The following is a 27,603-nucleotide window of genomic DNA, read 5'->3' on the forward strand; positions in this document are numbered from 1 at the left end:
TGGCTAGTGATTTCTTCTATTTACTGAATGAGATTTCTTCTCTATTTATAGGAGTTGGAGTAGAGTTGAAGTAGCGTTGAATCTGTTGGATATTGAGATGTAGTTACGCCATTCCATTTATAGCTTCTGCAGTAGACTTTTTCTCTTAGAAGTGACTACTTACCACAATTAGTATCTTCTCTCTTGGAAGTGGAGATTAACGTCTCTTTCTAATTGAGGAAATCCATTTGCAGAACTTTAACTTGGCTTAAACGTTACTTCATCATGATTAACAATTCTGATTAGAGTCTTTGTGTATCTGGAGAAACTGGCTTCTGATGTTATCTCTTGAAAGTTCAGATGACGCTGATAACTTCAGACTTTACAGAAGGCATTTGTTCAGAGTCAGAGCTTCTAGACTTTACTTCATGTTCAGATGCTTCTGATACTTTGTAGTTTTGTCCAGATTCAGAGCTTCTTGAATGAGATTCCTCTTTAGATGCTTCTGATACTTGAAATTTTGCATCTGATCTTGTTTTGCATCTGATGACATCATCAGATTTATTTCTTCTTTCTTTAGAACCCTGCACACTTAGAAACTTTTCGTTAGGGTGCCATTTTTGGTTTCATCCTTTGTTATCATCAAAATCATGGAATCTGTTGTAGAACAATTTTTGTTCTTACACTTCAGTCTGATATACCTGTTGGTAGATATCTATGCTAGATAATAGGCCTACATCTAAAGGGGGGGGGGGGGGTGCCTAGATCGCAAGTTTAAAACCTGAACCAAAATTGGTTTTGAAAAAGTTTATAGCATGAAATCAAGTTTAAAAAATTTCCCGAATCAAAAATCGTCTAAGTGAACCTACTATCAAAAAGCTCAGATATGCATAGAGGTGTCAATGCAATGATAATAATCCACAAGTCAATCAATAATAATTAATCACAACTAGTTGAACATAATAAAATAGGAAAAGTCTATCTCCAATGATCAAAACACACATAAAATTAAGTCATGCAATTTGTCGAACACTTAGTGTGCGATCAACAATGTTTGGAACTTTATATAGTGTTTGTTGTTCTTAGAAATCAGTGTTAGAATGACTCTGATGAAATGAATATTTGGCATCTTCATTAGTCCATAAACACTGACCCAACATAAAGAGAAATCAGATCCGACTCTGAATAGAATACATCTGAAGAGCAATCAACTGAAGAATCTGACTATGTAGTTCAAGCTCTGATTCTAAAGACTCTGCAAGAGATATCTGAAGACTCTGTAAGAGATAACTGAAGAATTTGTGAGAAGATATCTGGAGACTCTAACTCTGAAGACTTTGATCATGCTCACTCTGACACATGCTCAGAAACACACCATCAGATGCTACCTGATCAGAAACTTAAGCTGGAAGCATTCAAATTGTAGTACGAGTCTTTTTAAGGAAACAATAGATTATGTTCCAAGACTGCTATGGAAAGTAAAAGAAACTTACTACCTTTAACTCCCACAGTTGGCAAAAAATCTCTATTGATTTCCCCCCAACGGCATCATCTCAAGTGCTATATAAAGGACTCCTTACAACTTGCTGATACATAACTTTGATACAACAACATTCTCATACTCAAATTATTTTTCACCATCATTGTTGTAAGAAATATGTTCCATACAAGAGTTGTTGCTCAATATTGTGTGGTTGTCTCTCTTTGTTCTTAAAGTGTGTTTATACTGCTTATCTAGAAGCATCTAGTGAAACACTTATAATTCTTGAAATTGTTTGTAATTCCTCAAGTGACTTGTTTAAGTATGTAGACTCGAGAGGGCTAAGAGGTTGTTAAACTCTTAGACGACTTTTGTAATCTGTTGAGATTAGTCGATTAAGTCCTTATTGAAGGTGAAATCACCTTTACCGGGTGGACTGGAGTAACTTTGAATTTCAAGCGAACCAAGATAAATCCTTTGTGTTGTTAGTTTTTATTTTGTGTGTGTGGTGTTGCAAAAAGTTTTCAACTCTTGTGAAAACAATTCAAATCCCCCTTTCTTGTTTTTCTCTACCTTCAATTGGTATCAGAGCTTAGGCTTTGTTATTAATTTTTTAATCAAACACTTAACTGTGTAGAGAGACCCAGGGTGAGAAAAAATTCATGGCTAAAATAAATGAAAGAGATAGCTGCAACGCAAAACCTCCCGTTTTTTATGGAGAAAAAATTGACTATTGAAAGGATAAAATTGAAAGTTTCTTCCTAGGATATGATGCTGATCTCTGGGATATGGTTACAAATGGTTATGAACCACCCATTTCTACAATTGGTATTTCTATTCCAAGAAGTAGAATGAGTGACGATCAGAAGCGTGATTTTAAGAATAACCATAAAGAAAGAACCATTCTGTTAAACGCTATTTCCTACAATGAGTACGAGAAGATAGACAATAGGGAAACAACCAAATAAATTTTTGACTCCTTGAAAATGGTGCGCGAAGGCAACAATCAAGTTAAAGAAACTAAGGCTCTAGCCTTAATCCAAAAGTATGAAGCCTTGAGAATGGAAGATGATGAAGTTGTTGAATTTATGTTCTCAAGGTTCCAAAGCTTCGTTGCAGGACTTAAGGTTCTGGACAAAGGATATACTACAACCGGTAATGTCAAGAAGATAATCAGAAGTCTTCCCAAGAAGTGGAAACCTATGGTTACTTCTCTGAAGTTATCCAAGGATCTGAACAATATAAGTCTTGAAGAACTTATCATCTCTCTCAGAAGTCATGAAATAGAGGTAGAAGAAGATGAACCTAAGAAGAAAAGCAAATATGTTGCTCTAAAGTCTAGATCAGAAAGAAGAAAGCCAGAAATGAACAAAGCCTTTCAAGCTGAAGAGGAAGAAGTTGATGGCTCTGAGAATGAAGATTTTGATGATGAAGAAGAATTATCTCTTCTTTCCAGAAGAACCAAACATCTATGGAAAAAAAGAGAAAAATAACTATAGAAGGCCCACACAAAAGGGAGACCGTCCAGATTCAACCTCCAGAGGCAGACCCAACAAGGAAGTAACGTGTTATGAATGCAAAGAGCCTGGACACTGCAGAAATGCATGTCCAAAGCTAAAGAAGGATAACTCTAGAAAAGAAATCTTCAAGAAGAACTCTTTCAAAGCAAAGAAGAAAGGACTCATGGTAACATGGGATGACTCTGAATCTGAAGCTCCAGAATCTGGTTCTGAAGAGGAGCAGGAAAACGTAGCATTCATGACCACTACCTCTGGAAGTTCATCTAAAACAGAGTCTGACTCTGAAGAGGTATTCTCTGACTTTTCTCGTTCTGATCTGAAAAAGGTTCATGAAGAGACTGTTGAAGAGTGTGATAAACTTGAGAAAGAAGTTTATCAACTCAAAGAAAATGATTTTATTCTTGAAATAGAAAAAGAATTTTCAACTAAGAAATGTTCAAAACTTGAGGAAACTCTTTCTAAAGCTCTACCTACTTCTGACACTATCATATACAAATATGATAAAGCCTTTCAGAAATTTCTGAACAATAGCCTAGACAGAAGCAAAATGGTTTCTATGATCTATGGTGTAAGTCATAATAGAAAAAAAAGGAATTGATTATGACTCTGATGATGATGATAAAAAACCTACTATAGAAAACAAACCAAAATCTCTTTTTTCTTACCATTATACACCTGCACAGACACAGAAGTTCAGTAACGCTAGTGTAGTACCCCAAAATTTGCCCTACTTTTTTTTTTATTTTTTTTGGATTATGATTTTGTTGATTTGCATACTTTTTCTATTTTGATAATGCACTCATCGGCATTTGCATATGGTAACAAATTTAGGCCAAAGGTTCGTCTCTTTATTTGAGATTCATGGTTATTTCTGAGGTTTGCTTGGATTCAAAGAAAATGGCAAAGTTGGAATAAAATGAAGATTTCATTCATTTATTGGAAAATATCACTTCTCAAAAGTACTACAAGTCATGGGTTAAGCCACTCAAAATTCAAGGCAAAATGGTAGGAAAATCAAGGCAAAGACATGAAAATTCAAGTTCAATTACTAGTGACTCTTTGCCTTACATCCTAACTTGGTACTTTTGCTAAACTCCAACAACATTGGTCTCTAACTACCATTAACTACCTAATTCTCCACAATCCATCCATTTACCTAATTACCCTTAACTACCATAACATCCAAACTAACACAAAACTTCCAAACAAACACAAATCTCAACTTCCATTTTTTCACTCAATTCTAGCCACTCTTAACAATTAATTCTATGGTTGAAATTGGTAATCCGCAACTAAGGATTAAATTAACTCCTAACCGTTGATAAACTATTCACTTGGATCACAATCCAAGGGTAATAATTCACCTACCAATTCTATATAAACATGTTATTTTTCACATTTTGGGGGATTAACTAACCTAACTTGGAAAATTCACAATTAATCATTATTTTCCACCATTTTTTCTTCTCAATTTCTCTCTCAATATTCATCTTCTCACACACCCTCACAAAAGATCATCTTCATAATCATTTATAACTTCACATTGAAGTTCTAAAATGGTGGAACTTAACCATCAATAATTTATATATTATCATCAACAATCATCACTCAACGATTCAAGCATTATCATCAAAAATCATCCATTAACAATTTCTACAACAATCATCATCTAAAGTTTATAAAGATTTATCGAAAATCATCATCATCCAAGATTCATCAATTCAATCTTATTCATCAATATTCTACATTCATGATTCATGTTCTACATTTATTCATCATCAAGAATAATTATCAAATCTTGGTAGTTAATTGGATTAATGAAGCTTATTCTTGAAGTATTCTGGGTTTCTTTTTGACGTTCCGATTTTCAACGCTAACTGGAACAAATATCCGCTCCGTCGGTAATCATTTATCTCTTCCACACCCTTGTGTCGCATTACGCGAAAAACCGGCGGGAAACGAAGAACAACAGAGCCGCCACCGTGCGTTATTTATCCCAAAAGAGGGAAAGGAAACGCTCAGAGTAAACCTGGAAAGAACATGGTCTCGCGACCAGAGAGAATGGGATCGGGAGTCGGTTATGCGAAGGGAAGGTATTAGCACCCCTACGCATCCGTCGTACTCGACGGGATCCACGCACAATAGGAAGGGAAATGGTTGCTAAAAACACTGCTCACACACACACACACTGGCTGAAAGAGACACAAGAAAACAGACTGAAACTGACTCGGCAGGGTATCGCATCCTGGGCCTACTTAGTCTATCACGCATAGACATCAGAGTCAAAGTAGTTCGGACTAGGGGGCAACATGCTCGCTAGGATATCACATCCTATGCATACGTATCTCCTTTGGACGAAGGAGAATCAGAGCATTCGTAGCTCGGCTAACACGCACACAAACAAACACAGGCAAAGGCAAACGTGGAGTCTGAATGCCAATCACTGGGCTTACATCAGCATCCGAACCAAAAACACACACAAGGAGGCAAACGTGGAGCCCGACTGCCAATCACTGGACTTACGTCGGCATCCGAACCAGACAAAACCCACCCTGGAACCCGAACGCCACTCGATGGACTTACATCAGCTTCCAAGCACACAACGAGACACCGGATGTGGAATGCCAATCGCTGGGCTTACATCCATCTCCTAACACCAACACAAGAAGAAGAAGGGTCTCGATTGCAACTAGGGCAAGAGAAGGGGAAGGTCTCAATCGCAACGAGGGCGAGAGAAAAGAATTAGTGTTAGTTGTTAGTCAAACTCGGCAAGACATCGCGTCTCGTGCCTACGTATCTCATCTGAACATGAGAATCAGAGTTGCCGTAGTTCGGCTAAACTATTCCTGTTGGTTTGTGTTTTTTAGGTGGACAACGTCACTACGCAATCTACCGGATGCTCGACCTTTGGAGACTTACTCACCTGTAGTAGAAGGAGTTGACGTATCCTTAAGAGGGGATAATGTTTGTTTGTGTTTTAGGAAAGCTCAAGCAAGAAAGGAAGTCCTATACGAAGGAACCGTGCTACCTTAATTGACATGCAAACGAGACTACGCGGAGTCTAGCAACCTAGGAGATATGATCACACCACATAAGCACACACAAACACATACAACATGAAATAAACACACCAACAAGGGGCTCAAACATCAGGGCTAGGCTTTAGTCGAGGGGTCATATCAACCTCAACAAACAAGCCTCTGTATCGGGGTCAGGTTAGCTCTTAACCTTGCCATTGAGGGGCTAAGGTGAAGCTAGATGAAAGGTGATGAGGGGTGTGCCTCATTGCTTCTATCTCAAGTCAGAGAGAGCATCAGACAAGGGAGCGTGGGTCCAGAATGGGGGGACCCTTCTACGCTCAGGACATAGACTCGACTGTACAATGTACAAGATCTTGGGCTTGGATCTCAATGCTACAACCATGTAATGGGAGCAAGGAGAAGACTCACAGAATAGTGGGGGATAGATTGCTTATCCCTACCTTCCACCAATTGCCTCAAATGAGGACTTTCCCTGCTTAGGACAAATATAAACATACACAAGCATTGCCTCTTAAGGAGGACTTCAGACAGTTTTGCCCGGCCCGGTAACAGCCGGGTCTCCAGACTACATGAAGAAGAAAGTTCTATACCTCAATGCCAATTGCTTATAAGCAAAGCAATGCAAGTTCTTAAGAGAACTGAGCAACTAAGGGTACCTGTACAAAAGTCAAACAGAATCAGCATCCCATTCATAATCAGACAACAATATAATGATCAACAGTGTACAATCATAATCAAACAATGGTGTGCATAGCACAAAGTTCAATATGAACCAACATCCTACAAAACAAACACATTAGTTTATAGGTCAAGTAAGATAATCCCAAATGTGAAACAATTCCTTTAGTCATTAACTCCTTAACCTGAAAAGCCAAAAACAACTTCAAATGTAAGTAACATGACCACTAGGACTAGCCTAGGGTCAAAAAGATGGAAAAATCTTAAAACAACAACCAATTAATGATCAAAGTCAAGCTATTTCAATAACAAAGGGATCCCACTTGGTCCCATATCCAAACTATGTACACATTTCAATTTATGCAACATATAAGGCAAAAGATGCAATGTTAAGTCACATATGAATGGCCAGCAAGATCACATACAAATAAATGCTAAAAAGGATCAATAAAATCCACAAAAATTATATCCTAAACAGAGGACCTTCAACAAGCTACATGTCAATTTTCAAGCAATTTGGACTAATGGAACAATGGGAATTAATTCAACATGTCTAAGCATGCAAAAACACAACCAAATGAAGCTACAAAATATACACTAACTTCAATCCAATGGTAAACAGTGACATTACATGGGAAATTAGTAGGACCAAAGCCAAATGAAAGCTACACATGTCAGGAACTATTCTACCAAATATCATGGTCATATCATTCATCATGCTCATTCTGTGCACAAAATAAGGCAAACTAGTTCAAAGGAAGCACTAAGCCTACAAACAGAATTATTGCATTCAAATCCACATCAACACAATCCCAAAAATTCTCAAATAAATTACACCTAAACAGGACCTAATCCAGGTATGGCACACCAAATTTCAGCTTAATTGGGCAAATGGAACCATGTCAATGAAAATCAACAAAAACAGGCACAATTATAGACTCCAAATCACAACCTCAACACATGCTCCCACTTCAAAAATTCATAATTCAATGAAAACAAAAAAGAAATGGATGAGACCAAAACAGGGATGTCACATTATGTGTCTATTACAAGCATATCAAATTTCATGATGATACAGTACCATATGAGCATTTCACAATGAATCTACCAACCTATGTCACACAAGCTTGCAAATTCAATCATCAGAAATGAAAAATCATGATCAATTAGAAAACACAATGAACAATTCCACAAAAATTCACAAAGGATCCTAACATGTTAATGAGCATCCATACCAAATTTCAATCAATTCTAACAAGGATAGGTCATGCTAAAAAATCCAACAAGTTGGCATCAAGAGGTGTGACACAAATTGTCACACCTAAGTTCAAAAATTTGTAACTCAAAGACCAGGTATCAAAAACTCAAGAAATTTATATGGAAAAAACCCTCAGCCAGTCAAGATTCAACACAAAAATTTTCAGCCATTTATCATACAATATGAGGATTTCACGATCAAATTAGTCTAAGGTATCAAAATATACACATGTGGAAGAAACCCTAGGTCAAATGAAAAATATTCCAAGCACAACTTTGACCAATAGGTCAAAAATCATCTACACTCAACCACAAAGTCAACAAAATTATTTTCACATTTTTGTGATTTTTCTACATTTTTCTATGATTTTTCTAAGGTGTTAGGTATTTTTATGATTTTTAAAGAATTAATTGAATTAATTAAATAATTTAAGTCCAGTGGCAAAACGGTAATTCTTTGCGCGGGGGCGGTACACTTGGAAATTGAATTTTCAAACCAGTTTTCAGATCAAACGCATAATATCATCATCTCCTCAACACGAAATTTCCAGAATTTTAACATTGGCTCAAGAACATCAAATTCACAAATCTTAACCAAAATGCACGAGACTATAACCATTCGAACCGTTACAACACATAGATCATGAATCTCCACTCCGATCATCCTAACAACTCCTAAATCGTGCGAATCGATGAACTTAGGGTTCTAGATCTAAACTTCGAGTCACGATTTCTACGCCTACGATCGATCATTTTTGATTCTAAGAGCAGCACGATGACCTACATACTATGGCCTTTCTCACGCACACAATTATTCCACAAACCATGACGATCGATTTTCGACGATACCTGGTATGCAGTAGTGAAACAGGACGAATTTGCGCGCGATTTCCAGAAACAGCAACAGTACCAGCTCGTGGCAAGGCGACGTGAAGCTTGGATCTCTTCAATTTTGCTCCTATTGTTCGAAATCAATAATCACCATGTGAGGACCTCCTTTGAACAGTAGAGAATGGCGTGGCTATGGTGATTCTTCAACACAAACAGATGGAGTATTGGAAAGCACAAGATCACTGCAAAAAGAATCTCTCAATTTGATCAAAGAATGAGGAAGTTTGAGGATTTTTGGTTCTTGTGAGTTCTTGGAGATTCTTGAGAGAATTCAATGATTTTGATCCCAATTTTTGGTGAAAATGAAAAAATCCCTTATGTTTATGCAGAGATTAAGCTTTTATATGGTAGCTCTAATCATGATTAACCAAACCCTTAATCAAAATGGCAATGTTAAGCAAATGTGCAATTTCCTTCCAAATGGCCAAAAATGCCCTTTCTCTATAACAGTCCAAATAGCAGCTCAATTTTGGTTCCAACATGTCCAAAATACCATATGCAATGTGTAGAAACAAAAATCATTTCAATTGGATAAGTATTCTTGAATTTCACCATGTGATGGAAAATGTCCAATTTATGCACTTTCATTCTTCAAGCCAAAACTCAAATTATGAGGCCTAGCCATGAAATGAGGATTCAAACACACTCCAAATGCCATTCCTGAGGTGTTACAAAAGGTCTCATCTCAAAATTCCAAATATTTTGACATTTGGACAATTTTGCCCCTGATCCAATTTAACAGTCCAGTTGAAAAGTGACTTTTTGCATTGGCCACTTTTGGAAAAAACCAATGATGCACCCTTGAAGTACATGTCAAATGGAGTTTGTGCATATAAAGAACTTGCAATTTGGACAAAGCATGTGGTAGTTATGGCCTCCTGATTACGGGTCTTTTCTGAAATTCACTGAGCCATATTTTGCAAACCACACATTGGATTTTTGAGTTCTTGGACTTTTTGGAATGGTGAGACCAAGATCTTCAACTTTCATGTTGGACAAAATTCCATTTGAAGCTTGTATGATGAAGTTATTTTGAGGAGAAAAACTTTCCATTTTGGGCAGCTGAGATTACAGGTCCACTTGCCATTTTGGGAAACTGTCTGCCTGAGCTCAATTCCTTCAACCTTGGCCTTTGAAATGCCAAATGAAGTTTATATAGACATGAATGAGACATATTCAACCAATTCCAATCATCAAATCACTGATTAAATGTACAGTTGACCACAGTTGACTTTTATTGACTTTTGGTTGACTGAACAATGACTGGTGACTTCTGAGCATCCAATCTTTGGCCAAACCACTTCAAAATGATCCTTGGACCATATGAGCTTGAAAAACCAACCCTAGGGCTTTGTCCCAATGAAAATGGCACTTGCTTGCTTGATTGACTGATTCTCCTGATCAGTCTGACCTGATTCATCAACTGAGCTTGCACTTGGGCAAATGGACAATGCAATGTTATGCAATGGACATTGTTGATGCTATGACCTAATATGAAATGAATGTACAAAATGGTAGGGTGCAAATTTGAGGTGCTACAGCTGCCCCTATTCAATCAACTGGGAACCCGAATGGATGAGAGCAATGGCTGTCAGACTTTCAGGGTAAACAGGGATTGAATACCAAGAACCGTAGAAATTTGCACACTGCTGGGAATTTTTCTTTTCTGTTTTTCTTCTTTCAAAGGCATAACCACATCCAGACATCGACACACGATGAATGGGAACAGAAATCATCTCAACTAGATGCCAACGGACAACTAGGAAACACTCAACGTTTACCAAGACCAACGGAGAGGTAAATCCACATGGGGACGGGTACAACTAGACGTCATAGGACGAATAGGGAAAAACTCAGCGTTTACCAAGACCAACGGAGAGGTAAATCAACTCTACTGGGGATAACCAGGAAAGGATACAACCATACGTCAACGGACGTAATGGGAAAAACTCGACGTTTACCAAGACCAACGGAGAGGTAACCAGACATCATAGGATGAATGGGAAGAGAGATACAACCATACGTCAGCGGACGAAATGGGGAAAAACTCAACGTTCACCAAGACCAACGGAGAGGTAACCAGACATCATAGGATGAATGGGAAGACTCGACCAGACGTCATAGGACGAAAGGGAGAAGCTCGACGTTTATCGACACCAACGGAGAAGGAGAAAACTCAGCCAGACGTCATAGGACGAAAGGGAGACTCAACGTTTATCGACACCAACGGAGAAGGAGAAAATTCAGCCAGACGTCATAGGACGAAAGGGAGACTCAACCAGACGTCATCGGACGAAAGGGAGAAGGGGAAAGCCACTTCACGAGGGAAAGGCATCACAACCGGAAACCGAATAGGACGTCTACTGGGAATTCTGGCTGGAAATCAACCAGTCATTAATGAATGACTGGGAATAGGGTATACAATCAAACGTTCGCGGACGAATGAGAAAAACTCAACGTTTATCGAAACCAACGGGGAGGTAAATCCACTAGGGGATGGGTACAGCTAGACATCATAGGATGACTAGGAAAAACTCGACGTTTATCGACACCAACGGAGAGGAGGAAACTCTGAGGGGAATCATCTGGTATTACCAAATGATCTGCGGGGAATAAGCAACTAGACGTCATCGGACGCATAGGAAAAACTCGACGTTTATCGACACCAACGGAGAGGAGGATTCTTCTGGGGAAGACCCTGTGGGGAAAAATATCAACTATACGCCAACGGACGCATAGGAAAAACTCGACGTTTATCGACACCAAGGGAGAGGAGGATTCTTCTGGGGACGACCCTGTGGGGAAAGATATCAACTATACGCCAACGGACGCATAGGAAAAACTCGACGTTTAGCGACACCAACGGAGAGGAGGAAACTCTTCTAGGGAGAGTGAACACAACCAAATCATCAACGGATGATCGGGAAAAACTCGACGTTTATCGACACCAACGGAGAGGAGTAAACTTCACTAGGGAAGGGACGACGTTACGAACATCGGAAGATGATGTTTACAGACACCAAAGAATACCAGACACTACGCATGACTGGGAAAGCACCGAAAGATGGTGTTTACCGACACCAAAGAAACAACACACGCGGGTGCTGACAGGATACTGACATCTACAAGATGACAGGGCAAGGCTGAACACTTGCAGGGGGTCTCGCTGGGGATCAAGGTCACGACAGCGAGCAAACAGGAAGGAACACCAAGGATACCGGGTTGTAGGTATGAAACGGGTGACCGACCAAACGTGAATTGGTTTGTGTTCCAAAACACTCAACATCCTGAAGAGGGCTGGAAAAGCGATCTTGTTAGAGGATGGACATTCGATTCCATAGGGAATACGAATCTTACTCGACTGGGGAGGATGACTTCGACCCAAGAGCGCATGAGACATATTATCTATAGCCGTCAAAATGTAGATAACACACTCGCATGGAAGATTATCCATAACCGGATTGCAGGTTGTTAGATGGATAAATCGACCGACATCATCCTGAAGAGAGCAAAAGCAAACTTGTTAAAGGATGGAAATTCGATTCCACAAGGAATACGAATCTTACTCTGCTGGAGAAAACAATCAAAAGACTGACCAGAGAGTGCATGAGATATATTATCTATAGCCGTCAAAACGTAGATAACACACTCGCATGGCAGATTATCCATAACCGGGTTGGTTGTTAAATGGATAGATCGATCGAAAAGAAAGGCATTGGGGTACCAGACTGGGTATGCAAAGATGACCAATCAAAAGGGGATAAAATTGCTTACTCGGAGCAAGCATCCAAAAGGAAGGGGAAGACCCACTGGGGACAATACTGCTTGATCAAGGCAAGTATCCAGAGGGGACAAGACTATCAATACCGCCAACTGGGTACTGATAACTGCAAAGAGGGGATTACATCGGCCGGTTTGTAGGCAGAAAACTAAGGAAAAGTAACCGTCATCAACTAGGATGAGCACAAAGGGTCAACTCCACCAAGGGGAGAACGTGGGATTTTACAACTACCAGCTTGTGGGTAGAAAACCACAAAGATAGGACTTACAACTACCGGTTTGTAGGTAGAAGCCACAAATCCCGTCGAGGATAAGATGAATGAGTGCCGATTAGTGAGCAACTATTCATTTATGCCCCCGGGAAAAACAGGAGACAACCCAAATAGGCCAATTCAGGATCGATCCGAAAAGGCAGACTGGATCAAGACTCACCCTAATGAGGAAAGAACTCAATAGGGAAAACCCATCCCATTATGGAAGGAACGGAAACAACCGTCATCCACGAGGATCTAACTCGGTGGGGAGCGCAGAATGAAATGGTAGACACTTTCTGCTTAAGGGGTAGACTCTACATGGAGAGATCAGACACACCCACATCTGCTAGGGGAATTGTACTGCTGGGGATACCCGCTCGACTAAGGAATCACTTGTTGTGAAAACACCAACCTCTCAACCATGCTGGGGAACCCACTTCTGAAGTCGATCCAATGGCGTGATGCTAAACTCGTTCCAACAACCCAATCTCAGCCGGTCACCACGGCCTAGGGTTAATGAATATGTTTGCAATGTTGATGCATGAGTTTCCTTTTTTACACAATGCCCCATGATCATGGAAATGCTATGCACTAATGATGCAATATGTTATGCTTATCTAAATGATGAATGCATAAAAACACGTCCCCTTCAGAGACAACACCGGGGAACTCCAGGAACTGTGCTGAGGATCTCATTACCACGTCAATTTCCGCCCTGCTGGGGAAAGACAAACCTTGTTGGGGATGAACTCCATCGAACCCATACTGCTTGGAGATTACCCTGCTAGGGGAGGCAACCCACGCTTATCTCTACTAGGGATGATTTCACCGGACTCGATCCGCTTGAGGACCTCGCTGAGGGAAAACCATCAACACAAACTCTGCTGGGAAGACAGCTTCAGACTTTGGAAAACAATCACAACTCCGCTGGGGATACGGTAACCTTCAGGCTTGCTGAGGAGGCACCGACCTCGAATCTGCTAGGGAGATGACAGTCTCAAATCCATTGGGGAAATACGACCTATCGGACACGGGCCGCCCTTCGATTCGTCGAACACTGGTGTTCACCATCCTACCACAGTGTCGGCGTTCCATTTTTGAGAACTCCCAGGCTCATCCGGACTTTTCTGATTCATCACCTTGAGGATCGAATTCCTGGGATCCATACCACTTTCCAGTCTTTAGTCTTTGAAGAGTCTTCTTGATTAACCCTCCAGGATCGTCGTCGTAATCCTTCACCGTCCTTTCATTGTTCGTCTATCCCTTGCCCCTGGTTGGACTCTATGGGGATCTTTTGTCAAAAGGCTTCATATCACTACTTGCCAGCGAATGAAGATATCTAACAGCACCTGCACAAGAGATTGTTAGATAAAAGCGTGCCCCAGGCGTGCCAACACTTCAACATCTTGGTCACTCAAACTTCCGAATAAGATTTCCAGATTTCAATCTTATAAGCATGCATCGGAAGGGATCTCTATGTTTCAAAAATGCAAATATTCTTTATCAAAATAAACGGATGTTTTCGTAATCAAAGCGGTAATGACACAAAAACAAAATTTATTTGACTGAACACACACTTTATTGACTGACACAAAAAGGATGGCTCAGAACTGAGCAACACATAGGAGGCAAACCCTGGAAAGAGGTGATTGCGCACAAAAGGAAAAATCTACCCTAATGGCAATGTGAAACCATGATCTCATCGGGTTCCAACTCAGTTACACCTCATATGTCCTCAAGACTTTCCGCACTTTCGGCCTTCTGAACAAGACGCTTCCAATCGACCTTTGTCGGAGATTATCCAAGTCATCATGAGCACAAACGATCATGCTGGACGCAGTTGTTCGTTTCATTCCCTCTTCTGCCTGGACAGCCCTTTCGGGTTTCGGTCCACCGGGATACCCTTTTTTGCCCAAGTCGCCCTTGTGGGGTTTTCGACTTGCCGGGCGTACAGTTTTTTCCTTTTATTATCCCTAACTTTTGCCCGAACCTCTCTCTTTTCTTCTTGGTTCGCCGAGATGCCCTTTTTTGCCTGGACTCTTTTATTCTTTTTGTCCAGCGGGTCGCTTTCTTCACGAAGTATCTTCTAACTGCGTCCGCACTCACAGGGAATGGAAAATCTTCATCATTCGTGGTCGTCAACAACAAAGCTCTGTCAGAGGAGACTTTTTTTTTTGACCACGAACGAACCTTTATAATTTGTTCATCCACTTGCCCCACGATCGTTGAGGAGGAAGGATCCTTTTCAACACCATATCTCTCATGATACCCCCGAGGTCTCATTTCTTAATTAACAACACGCTTCATTTACTGGGTACAACTGCCCCATGACAAGTAACTGTCAGCCCTCTTCCTCAGTCAGGCTCCATGCATCATACTGAGTCCTTATCTACTCATCCTTTTCAAGTCTACGTCCAACGGGACTCCATGACGAAACCTGGGTCTCAAATGATAGTGCAACTTTCATCCCAGACCCGAGTGAGAAAGGCGTTGCCCCAGTAGATGCACTTACCGGAGTACGACACTCAGGATACCAACTTCGTACTCATCCACCATCGTTGGTGCTTTCAACTGTTATCGGGGAAGCACTAGCTCATTCTCTTTAAACTCTCCCCATCAGACATCAGAATCCGTTCGGATTCAGGGTCAGGCCCCTCCTCCGGGATCGGTCACTCTCAATCTTTCGATTTGAGTACCTCGAGATGTCCTCATCAGGGACTCCAAACTTCCTTGGTTGAGAGTCATCGATGGGTGGTTAGGCGAGATAACCATACAATACCCTCTTCCTGATTGCTTTCTGGGAGGTATACCGAATATCGTATTCAGTTGACACCATTTGCCCTCTCGCAATCGTCCGGTCCATGCTGACTTCTCAAGCACATACTTGATCAGATCCATTTTGGACATCCACAAGGTGGTATGAATCAGCATACACTGTCTCAGTCGGCGAGCAGCCTATGCCAAAGTACATCAAGTTTTCTCGAACAGTGAGTGTATTGTTTCACGGTCGATAAACTTTTTGCTTAGGTAAATTGCGTGCTCTTTTCGACAAGACTAGTCATGCTGACCCAATACGCCTCATAGACCCCTTGAGGGCTGTCAAGTACCAGATTAACAGTTGTTTCTTCCACGGGAGGCATTAGAATCAGAGGTTCCTGCTACTTATTTTCCTTTCCATGCCCCTTGGCAGTCACCATTCCACCTGACCATTTGATTTCTTTTCTTTTCGGCTCAGGCGTTTCTTGTATTGTTTTTTCTTCTCTTTTTTTTTTTTTTTTTTTTTTTTTTTTTTTCACAGGATCGACCTCGATTCCTCTGATTTGCCCACAACAAGCCTCGGCAGCTCACCGGACAGCACTTCATAAGTGCACTGACTTAGACTCAACAGTATGAGTTATCTCAACCGGTCAAACAACTTGATCAAGTCCACCGGGTGCCCCTCTTCTGCTTGGGACTTTGTCATCATGTCATCAACATGGCATTCGCTTTCACGATGGGTCATATCATGAAACAAAGTCACCGTAGCCCTTTGATCCGTGGCACCGACCCTCTTCTTCACTAGAGGATAGTCTTCTCTCAATGGTAGCTCGTGCCCAGCAACATGGGTGTTCCACCCTGGTGTATCTTGATGCAACCAGGTGAAGATATCAACCTGCTCTTTCAACAGGGCTACCATTCTGTTCTTGACTTGCCTCTGAAGCGGCCTCAACTTCCATTTCCCCTCTGACCTCGGCAGTACTTGGGATTACAGTCTTGACTTGCTCCTCGTGTGGTTGAATCACCTTCTCCTCTTGTTTCAACAACCTAGCTAATTCCAGCAGATCACAATCTTCTTCGCCTTCTTCTTCGGCATGATAGCTTGGATTGTCGAAGTCATATAGAGGTGTAACCAAATTGTTATCCATGAGATCAGGAGAATGGTCACTTTTGTGGTTGGAACGAGACAAGTTCAAAAGAAAAACGAAAGACATTGCCATTTTTATTTTTTTAAAACTGCAAAAATGAAAAACAGGGAACACCGCTTTTTATCACAAAAACATCCATTTATTACTGATGCAAAATGTTGCACAATGAAACACATGAGGTGGCCCTTACAATGGACCAGTACGTTTCGGGCAAAACGTATGGCTTTCATGCAAACAAATCTAAAACACAGAAAAACTACTCCTCCGGATGAGTGACAGTGATGCTTTTGGAGGCCTTCCAATTGCCTGGTACGCACGACTTTATCCACAACTCGAGCTCGCGGTCGCGGTCGATCTCTTCACTCACTGAACAAGCCTGATCAGAATTCAGCATTCCTGCACTGACGAAGATGTACGGTGGACGACGTCCTCTGTTTGGTCTAGACGACTCTTGATCTGGCCGATAACCGATCCCAAACATGTCTGCCTTTACCGGTGTTGGGTGGATCCATCAGTTTGGATTTGTGGCCCCTAGCAGGAAATTTGAACAGACGAGCTATGCGCACCGGTTGACACCTACAAAACAGCAAATGGGTTAGTATGACTCACACATGCAATGTCTATCCGTACTAGGAACATTCTGTCCTTGGATTCCGATTTCATCGAGACAGATAAAATTTTATCAACAATGACATCTGGATGTCTCTCAACCTGAGTCTCTGTTAAAAATAATGGACCCTGAGTACGGACAGACATGAGTTGAATGCAGATGAATGCGAAATGAGACCGATGCAAATGCATGAATGCAGGTCACTGTGCCACCAAGTCATCTGAAGCCCCGTTTCTTCTCTGAACCAGTCACAGTCAACTGAGTCACCATAAATCCGACTTGGGGAGTTCCGAAATAAACGGAACTGGAGATTACATCACTATCATCACAGGAACATCCACTGAACGGATGACAGCCAGATCATCTGAACAGGTACTCTCAATTCAACCCGGGGATCCGAAATAAACGGAACCCGCTGATAAACCACAGACAAAACTCCGGCGTCCCAGAAATAAGTGTCCACAATTCACAGTCACCATCAGTACCAAGAGTCACCAATAAGTCACCAACCAGTCAGTAACTGTACCTGCAATAATCATCCCCTCCCACTCACGGGTGTCATCTAGGCCAGGGTAAGGTCGAGAGAAACGCAGGATAAACAACCCTTTCAAGAATATCATCCTGTGCACACCCGATGTATGCACCGATAATACCCCATCAGAGTCTGAACTGCTCGTGATATCAATGTTCCGCTAAGTGGCGTACACCACCCGCTTCCCATGAATCACTCTATTCCTAGGTTTCCTAGATTGCACTCATAGCCTGGGTATTGGGCCTTTTACCTCGAGTAACTCCCACCCCAAACAGAGAAACACAGCCAGCACAGCATATGAATAGGAATGAATGCAAACATAAATGCAAACAATAAATGCAAACAGTAAATGAATGAATGCAATAAATAACAGCAGATAGCAACCAAAACCCTAACCTAGAAAGCGCTAGGAGAGACTCGCTCAGGGAAGAAGGACCAGCACAGGTCAACTTCTCTCTAGAATCCCCAGCAGAGTCGCCAGCTGTCGCATTACGCGAAAAACCGGCGGGAAACGAAGAACAACAGAGCCGCCACCGTGCGTTATTTATCCCAAAAGAGGGAAAGGAAACGCTCAGAGTAAACCTGGAAAGAACATGGTCTCGCGACCAGAGAGAATGGGATCGGGAGTCGGTTATGCGAAGGGAAGGTATTAGCACCCCTACGCATCCGTCGTACTCGACGGGATCCACGCACAATAGGAAGGGAAATGGTTGCTAAAAACACTGCTCACACACACACACACACACTGGCTGAAAGAGACACAAGAAAACAGACTGAAACTGACTCGGCAGGGTATCGCATCCTGGGCCTACTTAGTCTATCACGCATAGACATCAGAGTCAAAGTAGTTCGGACTAGGGGGCAACATGCTCGCTAGGATATCACATCCTATGCATACGTATCTCCTTTGGACGAAGGAGAATCAGAGCATTCGTAGCTCGGCTAACACGCACACAAACAAACACAGGCAAAGGCAAACGTGGAGTCTGAATGCCAATCACTGGGCTTACATCAGCATCCGAACCAAAAACACACACAAGGAGGCAAACGTGGAGCCCGACTGCCAATCACTGGACTTACGTCGGCATCCGAACCAGACAAAACCCACCCTGGAACCCGAACGCCACTCGATGGACTTACATCAGCTTCCAAGCACACAACGAGACACCGGATGTGGAATGCCAATCGCTGGGCTTACATCCATCTCCTAACACCAACACAAGAAGAAGAAGGGTCTCGATTGCAACTAGGGCAAGAGAAGGGGAAGGTCTCAATCGCAACGAGGGCGAGAGAAAAGAATTAGTGTTAGTTGTTAGTCAAACTCGGCAAGACATCGCGTCTCGTGCCTACGTATCTCATCTGAACATGAGAATCAGAGTTGCCGTAGTTCGGCTAAACTATTCCTGTTGGTTTGTGTTTTTTAGGTGGACAACGTCACTACGCAATCTACCGGATGCTCGACCTTTGGAGACTTACTCACCTGTAGTAGAAGGAGTTGACGTATCCTTAAGAGGGGATAATGTTTGTTTGTGTTTTAGGAAAGCTCAAGCAAGAAAGGAAGTCCTATACGAAGGAACCGTGCTACCTTAATTGACATGCAAACGAGACTACGCGGAGTCTAGCAACCTAGGAGATATGATCACACCACATAAGCACACACAAACACATACAGCATGAAATAAACACACCAACAAGGGGCTCAAACATCAGGGCTAGGCTTTAGTCGAGGGGTCATATCAACCTCAACAAACAAGCCTCTGTATCGGGGTCAGGTTAGCTCTTAACCTTGCCATTGAGGGGCTAAGGTGAAGCTAGATGAAAGGTGATGAGGGGTGTGCCTCATTGCTTCTATCTCAAGTCAGAGAGAGCATCAGACAAGGGAGCGTGGGTCCAGAATGGGGGGACCCTTCTACGCTCAGGACATAGACTCGACTGTACAATGTACAAGATCTTGGGCTTGGATCTCAATGCTACAACCATGTAATGGGAGCAAGGAGAAGACTCACAGAATAGTGGGGGATAGATTGCTTATCCCTACCTTCCACCAATTGCCTCAAATGAGGACTTTCCCTGCTTAGGACAAATATAAACATACACAAGCATTGCCTCTTAAGGAGGACTTCAGACAGTTTTGCCCGGCCCGGTAACAGCCGGGTCTCCAGACTACATGAAGAAGAAAGTTCTATACCTCAATGCCAATTGCTTATAAGCAAAGCAATGCAAGTTCTTAAGAGAACTGAGCAACTAAGGGTACCTGTACAAAAGTCAAACAGAATCAGCATCCCATTCATAATCAGACAACAATATAATGATCAACAGTGTACAATCATAATCAAACAATGGTGTGCATAGCACAAAGTTCAATATGAACCAACATCCTACAAAACAAACACATTAGTTTATAGGTCAAGTAAGATAATCCCAAATGTGAAACAATTCCTTTAATCATTAACTCCTTAACCTGAAAAGCCAAAAACAACTTCAAATGTAAGTAACATGACCACTAGGACTAGCCTAGGGTCAAAAAGATGGAAAAATCTTAAAACAGCAACCAATTAATGATCAAAGTCAAGCTATTTCAATAACAAAGGGATCCCACTTGGTCCCATATCCAAACTATGTACACATTTCAATTTATGCAACATATAAGGCAAAAGATGCAATGTTAAGTCACATATGAATGGCCAGCAAGATCACATACAAATAAATGCTAAAAAGGATCAATAAAATCCACAAAAATTATATCCTAAACAGAGGACCTTCAACAAGCTACATGTCAATTTTCAAGCAATTTGGACTAATGGAACAATGGGAATTAATTCAACATGTCTAAGCATGCAAAAACACAACCAAATGAAGCTACAAAATATACACTAACTTCAATCCAATGGTAAACAGTGACATTACATGGGAAATTAGTAGGACCAAAGCCAAATGAAAGCTACACATGTCAGGAACTATTCTACCAAATATCATGGTCATATCATTCATCATGCTCATTCTATGCACAAAATAAGGCAAACTAGTTCAAAGGAAGCACTAAGCCTACAAACAGAATTATTGCATTCAAATCCACATCAACACAATCCCAAAAATTCTCAAATAAATTACACCTAAACAGGACCTAATCCAGGTATGGCACACCAAATTTCAGCTTAATTGGGCAAATGGAACCATGTCAATGAAAATCAACAAAAACAGGCACAATTATAGACTCCAAATCACAACCTCAACACATGCTCCCACTTCAAAAATTCATAATTCAATGAAAACAAAAAAGAAATGGATGAGACCAAAACAGGGATGTCACATTATGTGTCTATTACAAGCATATCAAATTTCATGATGATACAGTACCATATGAGCATTTCACAATGAATCTACCAACCTATGTCACACAAGCTTGCAAATTCAATCATCAGAAATGAAAAATCATGATCAATTAGAAAACACAATGAACAATTCCACAAAAATTCACAAAGGATCCTAACATGTTAATGAGCATCCATACCAAATTTCAATCAATTCTAACAAGGATAGGTCATGCTAAAAAATCCAACAAGTTGGCATCAAGAGGTGTGACACAAATTGTCACACCTAAGTTCAAAAATTTGTAACTCAAAGACCAGGTATCAAAAACTCAAGAAATTTATATGGAAAAAACCCTCAGCCAGTCAAGATTCAACACAAAAATTTTCAGCCATTTATCATACAATATGAGGATTTCACGATCAAATTAGTCTAAGGTATCAAAATATACACATGTGGAAGAAACCCTAGGTCAAATGAAAAATATTCCAAGCACAACTTTGACCAATAGGTCAAAAATCATCTACACTCAACCACAAAGTCAACAAAATTATTTTCACATTTTTGTGATTTTTCTACATTTTTCTATGATTTTTCTAAGGTGTTAGGTATTTTTATGATTTTTAAAGAATTAATTGAATTAATTAAATAATTTAAGTCCAGTGGCAAAACGGTAATTCTTTGCGCGGGGGCGGTACACTTGGAAATTGAATTTTCAAACCAGTTTTCAGATCAAACGCATAATATCATCATCTCCTCAACACGAAATTTCCAGAATTTTAACATTGGCTCAAGAACATCAAATTCACAAATCTTAACCAAAATGCACGAGACTATAACCATTCGAACCGTTACAACACATAGATCATGAATCTCCACTCCGATCATCCTAACAACTCCTAAATCGTGCGAATCGATGAACTTAGGGTTCTAGATCTAAACTTCGAGTCACGATTTCTACGCCTACGATCGATCATTTTTGATTCTAAGAGCAGCACGATGACCTACATACTATGGCCTTTCTCACGCACACAATTATTCCACAAACCATGACGATCGATTTTCGACGATACCTGGTATGCAGTAGTGAAACAGGACGAATTTGCGCGCGATTTCCAGAAACAGCAACAGTACCAGCTCGTGGCAAGGCGACGTGAAGCTTGGATCTCTTCAATTTTGCTCCTATTGTTCGAAATCAATAATCACCATGTGAGGACCTCCTTTGAACAGTAGAGAATGGCGTGGCTATGGTGATTCTTCAACACAAACAGATGGAGTATTGGAAAGCACAAGATCACTGCAAAAAGAATCTCTCAATTTGATCAAAGAATGAGGAAGTTTGAGGATTTTTGGTTCTTGTGAGTTCTTGGAGATTCTTGAGAGAATTCAATGATTTTGATCCCAATTTTTGGTGAAAATGAAAAAATCCCTTATGTTTATGCAGAGATTAAGCTTTTATATGGTAGCTCTAATCATGATTAACCAAACCCTTAATCAAAATGGCAATGTTAAGCAAATGTGCAATTTCCTTCCAAATGGCCAAAAATGCCCTTTCTCTATAACAGTCCAAATAGCAGCTCAATTTTGGTTCCAACATGTCCAAAATACCATATGCAATGTGTAGAAACAAAAATCATTTCAATTGGATAAGTATTCTTGAATTTCACCATGTGATGGAAAATGTCCAATTTATGCACTTTCATTCTTCAAGCCAAAACTCAAATTATGAGGCCTAGCCATGAAATGAGGATTCAAACACACTCCAAATGCCATTCCTGAGGTGTTACAAAAGGTCTCATCTCAAAATTCCAAATATTTTGACATTTGGACAATTTTGCCCCTGATCCAATTTAACAGTCCAGTTGAAAAGTGACTTTTTGCATTGGCCACTTTTGGAAAAAACCAATGATGCACCCTTGAAGTACATGTCAAATGGAGTTTGTGCATATAAAGAACTTGCAATTTGGACAAAGCATGTGGTAGTTATGGCCTCCTGATTACGGGTCTTTTCTGAAATTCACTGAGCCATATTTTGCAAACCACACATTGGATTTTGAGTTCTTGGACTTTTTGGAATGGTGAGACCAAGATCTTCAACTTTCATGTTGGACAAAATTCCATTTGAAGCTTGTATGATGAAGTTATTTTGAGGAGAAAAACTTTCCATTTTGGGCAGCTGAGATTACAGGTCCACTTGCCATTTTGGGAAACTGTCTGCCTGAGCTCAATTCCTTCAACCTTGGCCTTTGAAATGCCAAATGAAGTTTATATAGACATGAATGAGAAATATTCAACCAATTCCAATCATCAAATCACTGATTAAATGTACAGTTGACCACAGTTGACTTTTATTGACTTTTGGTTGACTGAACAATGACTGGTGACTTCTGAGCATCCAATCTTTGGCCAAACCACTTCAAAATGATCCTTGGACCATATGAGCTTGAAAAACCAACCCTAGGGCTTTGTCCCAATGAAAATGGCACTTGCTTGCTTGATTGACTGATTCTCCTGATCAGTCTGACCTGATTCATCAACTGAGCTTGCACTTGGGCAAATGGACAATGCAATGTTATGCAATGGACATTGTTGATGCTATGACCTAATATGAAATGAATGTACAAAATGGTAGGGTGCAAATTTGAGGTGCTACACCTTGCCATGAATTATTGGGTGTTTGTTGGTTGATAGATTTAAGCTACTGTTTTGAATTTGCTTATTAGATAATCACTTATTTTGCATGGAAACTTAAAAATAGTGTTTTTTAATTCTTAACTATTCATAACATGTAAATATATCATTTGAATCGATTTTTTGCGCTGTTCGTGAATATATAATTAATTTTTCATTCCGATGCATATTTTAACCGAACCGGCACACTCTTTAATCGAATTTTTTGCCCACTTTTACTTTTTTCGGTATAAATCGTAGCTTGTTTCAAAATTTGCAATATATATTTGAGTTCTTTTCAAAATTTCTATTCCAACGATATAATAATTCATTGAATTCGGTTCCGTTAACCGCTATCGAAAGCTTGTTCAAAACCGGTATTTTTACATGATAAACAATTAGGTAATTAGAACTAATATAGTTCTAATTAAATATTATTTCTAGAAACATTTTGATGCTAAATAGATGATGGTTATGATTAATGAACTATTTAATTTTAATTGAACCTTTTTGTTAAAAATTAGTCAATTTTAGCATAATGACTATTTTGCCCTTAGGGTCTAAAATCTTGATTTTTTTGTACATGCTCCCTTCGTTTAGGGATTTTAATTATAATCTTGATTTTAATACATGCTCCCCTAATTTATGGATCTAACTAAAATTGTCTAATTCTATTTAGTTGATTAATTAAATAGGATGTTATTATATATAATTCGACTATTATTTTTAATCCTATTGATTAATGTTGACCAAATGTCGCTTTGGTCAACTAAATCCTTTGTAATCGTGTTGTAATCCCCAAGCCTAATTCAAGTTATCAAAAGACCCTTGATCACTTGATATGGCAAGTTCAGTACGCTCAAGCTATCATGGATATGCTGAAACTCTAAAGCTCAAGACATCAAGGTTCAAACGCAAGATCAAGAGAAGTCAACATCAATCAAGCATATCTAGCAAAGTGGACATTCTCAAGCATTGCAAAGGTATCAACACTTGTCGATCGTAATTCAAAGTGTGCGACATAAGCCTTAAGCAATAGAGAAGGAGTGGGACTGGAGTATTCCTACCCCCATTCTGAGTATCTTTGGGTATGGGACATATGACCCAACACTCATTGTATTCACCTCTATTCATAGACTTTAGCATAATTCTAATCATGTGATTGACAAGTCTCTCTCTCTTCACAAAGCAATACAACAAAGTAAGGACTACATCAACAACTTATCAATCATGAATCGAGTTGTACGATACGAGCCTTAAGAAATAGAGAAGGAATAGGATTGGAGTATTCCTACCCCCATTCTGAGTATCTTTGGGTATGGGACGTATGACCCAACGCTCATCGTATTCACCTCTATTCATAGACCTTAGTGCAATTCGAATCGAACGATTGTTAAGGTCTTCATCATCAATACAAGAAACAACTACAAAGATTCTCTTCCATCCACTTGAAAGTTAAGACGAGAATTACATGCCACGAGCCTTAAGTGGTAAAAAAGGAATGAGACTGAAGCTTTCCTACACTCATTCTGGATATCTTTGGGTGCGGGATGTTTGGCTCGTTGCTTATCGTATCTACTTTTACTTATAGACTTTAGTGTGATTCTTATCAAGTAACTATCAATTCTAATCATTTCCATTCAATCATTCTATCATATTTTCTTGCCTCCTTAATCACCTTGTTTTCAGTCGTAGCAGGCTGAACTACAAAGCTCTGATTTCCTTATTGCACTATAAGGGTACGTAGGCAGGGGATTCTAGTTTCTTCGCGAGCTACCTTATTTATAATCTATCCTTCATTTCAATCAATTCTACTTCTTTTGCCTCATCAATCATCTCGTTTTCAGCCCTAGTGGGCTGAACTATGAAAGCTCTGATTTCCTTATTGCACTATAAGGGTATGTAGACAGGAGAACCCAGTTTCTTCGGGAGCGATCTTATCTATTTCTATCTTATATATCAATCTACCCTATCTATCGATCAATCTTTCAACACCCCAATAGTGGAGCATATTTAGCTATCAACAACTTATGGTTGTACACCCTATTCTAATCCAATTCTTGGCCTTGCGAGGTGTTAAACCTTGGCACCATTATTTTCCTTGTGAGGTGTTAAACCTTGGCTATTTGATTTTGATCTTTGCCTTGAAAGTCGTAGACTCTGGAATATCTAACATCCTTTGCCTTGTGAGGTGTTAAACCTTGGCACCATTCTTTTCCCTGTGAGGTGTTAAACCTTGGCTATTTGATTTTGATCTTTGCCTTGAGAGTCGTAGACTCTAGCATATCTAACATCCCTTGACTTGTGAGGTGTTAAACCTTGGCACCATTCTTTGCCTTGTAAGGTGTTAAACCTTGGCCCTTCGATTTTAATCTTCGCCTTGAGAGTCGTAGACTCTGGCATCTAACTTTCTTTGCCTTGTAAGGTGTTAAACCATGGCTCTTCGATTTTGATCTTCGCCTTGAGAGTCATAGACTCTGGCATCTAACTATATTTGCCTTGTGAGGTGTTAAACCTTGGCTTTCCAATCGAGTTCTTTTCCCTGAGAGTCGTAGACTTTGGCATCTAACCTTTCTTCGCCTTGTGAGGTGTTAAACCTTGGCTATTCAATTTTGATCTTTGCCCTGAGAGTCATAGACTCTGGAATCCGACTTTATTTGCCTTGTAAGGTGTTAAACCTTGGCTATTCGATTTTGATCTTTGCCTTGAGATTCATAGACTCTGGTATCTAACTCTCTTCGTCTCGTGAGGTGTTAAACCTTGGCTATCCTATTCGATTCTTCGCCTTGAGAGTCTTGGACTCTGGCATATATATCCCTTTTACCTTGTGAGGTGTTAAACATTGGTTATTAAATTTAATTCTCATCCTTGAGAGTCGTGGACTCTGGCACTTCATTCTCTTCGCCTTGTAAGGTGTTAAACCTTAGAAATTCAATTCCCTGACATCATCAGTTATAAACTTTGGTATTGATACCTCGCCTTGAAGGTCATGAACCTTGGCACTCCTTTTCAGCCTTGATGTGTATTGAACCCTGGCAAATCAATCTATCAATCTCCTATTGCCTTATCAATCATCTTACTTTCAGTTGTAGTAGGCTGAACTACGATTGCTCTGATTTTCTCATTGCACAATGAGAATGCATAGGCACGAGGGTTCGAATCGTCCATGAGCATACTTATTTATCACTCCTGCCTTAGGGAATTCTTCCATTCAACTCCATGATACATTCATATATTACCTTCATTCACTTCATGTGATATACCTATTATTTGAGCCAAATACACTATACCTTTGTGTCGCACCCCAAAATTTGACTTTGGCTTTGTTGACCACATCTTGATTAATCTCGTTGTCTCGTATTCATCCCAATTTCTTAAACTTCGCGTGACAACTGGTTTGATTAGGTTTTGTGTGTTTTCGTTGCTTACCGTGTTGTATTTCGTTGTTTTAGCAAAACCTGGCCGATATCGTTGCCTCGTATTTATCTCGCTTATCTCTGTTGTGCGTGGCATCGCTTCGATTAGGTTTTGTGCGTTTTATCTATTTAATTGTTTGTTTGTCGGTATTTTGACTGTATTTCGAATATATTAGAGTTTTCGTATTGTCCGATTATTTGTGATTGTGTTTGTCAGCGTTTTCGTGATGTCGTGTTGATTTTATTATTGCCTAGGGTTGTTTATTTAATTACGTATTGTG

This window comes from Lathyrus oleraceus, chromosome 1 (genome assembly GCF_024323335.1).
Source record: "Lathyrus oleraceus cultivar Zhongwan6 chromosome 1, CAAS_Psat_ZW6_1.0, whole genome shotgun sequence".
Lineage (NCBI taxonomy): Eukaryota > Viridiplantae > Streptophyta > Magnoliopsida > Fabales > Fabaceae > Lathyrus > Lathyrus oleraceus.